Genomic DNA, 4,888 nt, shown 5'->3' with positions numbered 1-4,888 from the left:
GGGAGACAATGTCAAACTTAATGCCCCTCCTAAAAGATTGTCTAACTTTGTTAAGGGCAAGACTCCCATGCCTCAGGATAACGAGGGTTACATTTTGTACCCTGTCGGTTATCCCGAGCACAAAATTAGGGGAATTCACTCTAGGAAGTCTCACTCTGGCCCTAATCATGCTTTTATGTATAAGGGTGAGACATCTAGCTCTAGGCAATCAACCCGTGCTAAATTGCCTAAGAAGAAAACTCCTAGTGCATCAAATGATTCTAACATTTCATTTAAAACTTTTGATGCATCTTATGTTTTGACTAACAAATCCGGCAAGGTAGTTGCCAAGTATGTTGGGGGCAAGCACAAAGGATCAAAAACTTGTGTTTGGGTACCCAAAGTTCTTGTATCTAATGTCAAAGGACCCAAAACCGTTTGGGTACCTAAAATCAAGAACTAAAATTGTTTTGTAGGTTTATGCATCCGGGGGCTCAAGTTGGATCATCGACAGCAGGTGCACAAACCATATGACAGGGGAGAAGAAGATGTTCTCCTCCTACGAGAAAAACCAAGATCCCCAATGAGCTATCACATTCGGGGATGGAAACCAAGGTTTGGTCAAAGGATTGGGTAAAATTGCTATATCTCCTGACCATTCCATTTCCAATGTTTTTCTTGTAGATTCTTTAGATTATAACTTGCTTTCAGTTTTGCAATTATGTAAAATGGGTTACAACTGTCTTTTTACGGATATAGGTGTTACTGTCGTTAGAAGAAGTGATGATTCAATAGCATTTAAGGGAGTGTTAGAGGGTCAGATGTACTTAGTAGATTTTGATAGAGCTGAACTCGACACTTGCTTAATTGCTAAGACTAACATGGGCTGGCTCTGGCATCACCGACTAGCACATGTTGGAATGAAGAATCTTCACAAGCTTCTAAAGGGAGAACACATTTTGGGACTAACAAATGTTCATTTTGAGAAAGACAGGATTTGTAGCGCATGTCAGGCAGGGAAGCAACACTACTAAAAAATCACCTTCTTGCAATGGGCAAAAACCGTTGCGATAGACCATAAATCGTTGCGATAGGCACCAATTGCGATAGAACAACTGTCGTTGCCTGCTGTTGCAGAGAACAAAGTGGCAATATGCTATAGCAACAATTTTACGTTCTGTTGCAATTACTACATCTTTTGCAACGTATTCAAGTGTTGCAGCAGTTCGTTGTTACAATGGACTATTCTGTTGCAATAAGTTATATTGCAACATTTACGATAGTTGCCAAAAACTCTATTGCCACAACATATTTCATGGTAATAAGTGTTAATGCCACGTTTAAATCTGTTGCAAATGGCTTTGTTACCACAAGATGCTTCGTGGCAACAAAACACTAGTGCCACACCAGTGACTCGTGGCAACAAGATGTATTGCCATGCAAATAATTTCGTTGCATTTGATCATTTTGCAACATAATGTGTCTCGTGGCTACATGACCTTTTTGCTATAAAATTATCTGTGGTAAGAACCGATATAACAACAACAACAAATATCGTAACAAATGATGTTGCAACAAGAAGAAAAGGTTGCGACTACTGAAGTCCCAACGAAATAGATCCATGGTAATTACATCTTATTGCAACAAAAAAAATCATTGCAACTGAACCATACAACAACCAATAAAACCGTTGCATTTACATATATTCAAACCCACAATTTATACGACAATGCATTTTGCATTTCTATTGGATATAAAATGTTATGCAAAAGAATTATATTTTACATCAGTAACGTAAGAACCAAAATTGACAACCATAATATTTGTCTCTTGTCTCATATATTAACTATATCCATACCATAAGTTGTAACAAATAGGTTGCACCAAATAAATAGTGGCCAAATACAAATTAATTTGATAACATAGCTCACAGTCATAACATCCTCATACTAGCTTGGATTGTGATAACATAGATAATAAACTACTCAGGACTAGCAAATTATTGGAAGTTTTTTTGTCATCGTGTACCCCTCCATCCCCTCCATTGATGCAAGCGATGGTTAGCTAGGCTGACGACGATATCACGACGACAAGGAACCTGTTGGAAGTGTTCAAAACAATAATTAGTAAAGCTACAATAACTTGGTTAATCATTAGTGGAAGACTACAACTGTAGTGCCTACAGCTACAACTACAGCACAACTCCTAGCAAGCAGCATCAGCAGCAACCATCAGCAAGCAGCAAGCAGCAACATGCAGCATGCAACAGCAACAACACGTAGCAGCACACAGCTAGCAGCGGCAAGCAACAAACAGTAGCAACCATCAGCAAGCAGCAAGTAGCAACACGCAGCATGCAGCAAGCAGCAACAACAACACGCAGCAGCACACAGCTAGCAGTGGCAAGCAACAAATAGTAGCACGCAGCAAACAGGAAGCACGCAGCAGCAAGCGTTCTACTCTATCTCTACCAGAGAAGGCAGCACCAGCCTAACAAGAGCGAAAATAGGCTACCAAATAAGCATGCTGCACAGAGCCACAAACATGTGTACTGCTCCTATGGTTAACTAAAATCTGTTTAGGCTACTAAAATCCATTGCATGCACAACTACAAAAGAAATAAAAAAAAAGATTGTGGACATACCTTAAACACACTTTGATAGAGCTTCTTAAGTTGATCTACCTTGCTTCTCGCTTGCATTTGCGGATTGTACCTATTATCATATTCAGGATTACAAAAACAAAACTATCAAAAAATGTTGTAAAACAGTTTATATGATCATAATACAAGAACATTTGCATTCCATACACATTCGCTTCTTTTGTTGCCCCTTGCCTGCACACGTCTTGTCACAGCATTCCTTAGAGTGTAAGAGCTAATATAGTTTGCTGGCATATTGTCTTGCTTATTGTTTGTGTCTGGTGTACGAACGTTGTTTTCACTACTTGGTGCAGGAGGATCAGCTGGGATGAATTCAGGAGGTTTAGTAGGGACAACGGAAGAAGGATCGATTGGAGTGGTGCTTTCACGGTTGCTCTGCATTAAACAATTGATCAAACAATTTATGTTGCAAAAGTTTCTAATAGCAATGATGGTAAAAATACAAATATCAAATTTTATACCTGTTGTGCTACAACAGCAAGGGCAGCACATTTCTTGCCTCATTTCTTCTCTAAGCACTTGTCTTTTTTTTCTTCTTCTTCTTGCAGTGCTTGCATTTTTTCCTAGAGTATTCTTTCTCGTTCTGCAACCTCACACGCAAGTTTTTCATTTAACAACTGGACCTGACTTTCGAGTTCAATGTTTTTTGGTTGGTGGCAACCGTGGCACGAGCTTGTTCGAGGAACTTTGATTCCATCACTTGACTTCTTGTTGGATATCTTGATAGGTACCCATGACCATGAAGTCTGTTTGCCTTACATCCTGTTGTTTCCTTGAATGTTGTTTGGAAAATAGCATTTTCCTCTTCTCTTGTTAGATAAAATCTTTCTGTTTGATATATTTTCTCAGCAATTTTCTCAGCTGCGTTCTCCTGAAAAGAACAATATAGTTCAAGTTAGCTCAATTCAAATAAGAATTGATGCCGAGTATTTTAAAGTATGTTTTAGTAGTAAGCTTTGTGATTTACTCACATAAATGCCACGTGAAGCCTCTTCCGACCATTCATCATTTTTACAATGAGTAATCATCCAAAGGGATAGATCGGTTGGTTCTATACCAGTTTCTGGATCTCTCTGTAATGTGAAGAATGTATCATACAAGTTTGTCATTAATCATGGAAAATAAAGTAGTGGTCATATCATTACCTGTTGAAAGCTTATTTGGGAAAAAGTTCTAGAACCCATTATATGCTTCGTTCTTTGTTTCTGACGGTTTTTCGAGTTCCGACTGCTTATTTTCTAGAAAATAATAATAGTTGGAAATGAATTAATAAATAAATCGCTAGAATCATCCATATTATGCAAGTGCTAATCGTTAAAGTAAAGGAAATGAAATAGCAAACCTGGAATTTCTCAGATCCAAAATACAACACCATGTAATGCCACTCGACGATGTCTACATCTTCAGGCTTGTTTTTCATCCTTTCAGCATAACTATTGTATGCCTTGTATGTTGAGCTTAACGTTGATCGCCATCCTTTGTATCTCTCCTTAGCAATAGACCAGATCTTTTCATGCGCGTCCTCATTGGTTAGAAACTCCCACCTTCGCTGTTTCAGTTTTGATATAAAGAGAAGGTTAATTGTCTAGTAATTTGGGAATAGTAGACCACTAATAGTTCTAGCTAACTGTTAGGGCTCAAGTAAAGAAATTTCACATACCAGTACGTCAGAGGCTATAGAAGATCTAACATTGAGCTCTATATCTTTCCACTTTTTCACTCCAATGAGTGGTGCCTTTTTCTTTGTAAACAATACGATTTCATCCACAAAAGTGCGAGCGTTTGGTCCTACAGGACCTCCAAGCTTAGATGAAAATTCAATCTTAAGTTTGTGATCACCGTTCTTGATTCGCTTGGTGGCTGCTGCTATACCCTTAAGGGTACCACGCCCCTCCTTTTTGAAGACTCCATCGTTATCTACATATATACCAATAACATCTGAATGGGTAGAAATATTCAAAGTAGAAGATTGCAACATTTGAATAAAAACACTCTTAGTAAAAAATACCAGGATCTCTTTTCCTATGACGCCTAGCATGAGATGGCCAATTAGCAGTAGGTTTGCTGCTGCCATGAATTTCTTCATCTGATAATATTAGGTCATCATTGCTTTGTCGTTCATACAATACTGCGGATAGCATAGGCATCAGTTACATCTCTAACAATTTGCAAAAATATACGCTATATGTTAGTAGGTTGTAAATAAAAGAAATTATAGATATCTGGAAGATCGCCTTGATGCCTTAA

The 4,888-nt window shown here is 38.3% G+C and overlaps 1 long non-coding RNA gene across 1 annotated transcript; it reads right to left on the bottom strand.

The window, feature by feature from the left end:
- Positions 1–3,471: 3,471 nt before the first annotated feature.
- Positions 3,472–3,858, bottom strand: LOC103644899 (uncharacterized). Its single transcript, XR_002261984.1, has 3 exons — positions 3,787–3,858; positions 3,613–3,714; positions 3,472–3,512 (listed from the first exon to the last, which is right to left on the bottom strand). It is a non-coding gene; the product is annotated as an uncharacterized lncRNA (long non-coding RNA).
- Positions 3,859–4,888: the final 1,030 nt, after the last annotated feature.

This window comes from Zea mays, chromosome 5 (genome assembly GCF_902167145.1).
Source record: "Zea mays cultivar B73 chromosome 5, Zm-B73-REFERENCE-NAM-5.0, whole genome shotgun sequence".
Taxonomy (NCBI): Eukaryota; Viridiplantae; Streptophyta; class Magnoliopsida; order Poales; family Poaceae; genus Zea; species Zea mays.
The sequence above is the reverse complement of the archived record's forward strand: the minus strand, read 5'-3'. Positions and strand labels throughout refer to the sequence as shown.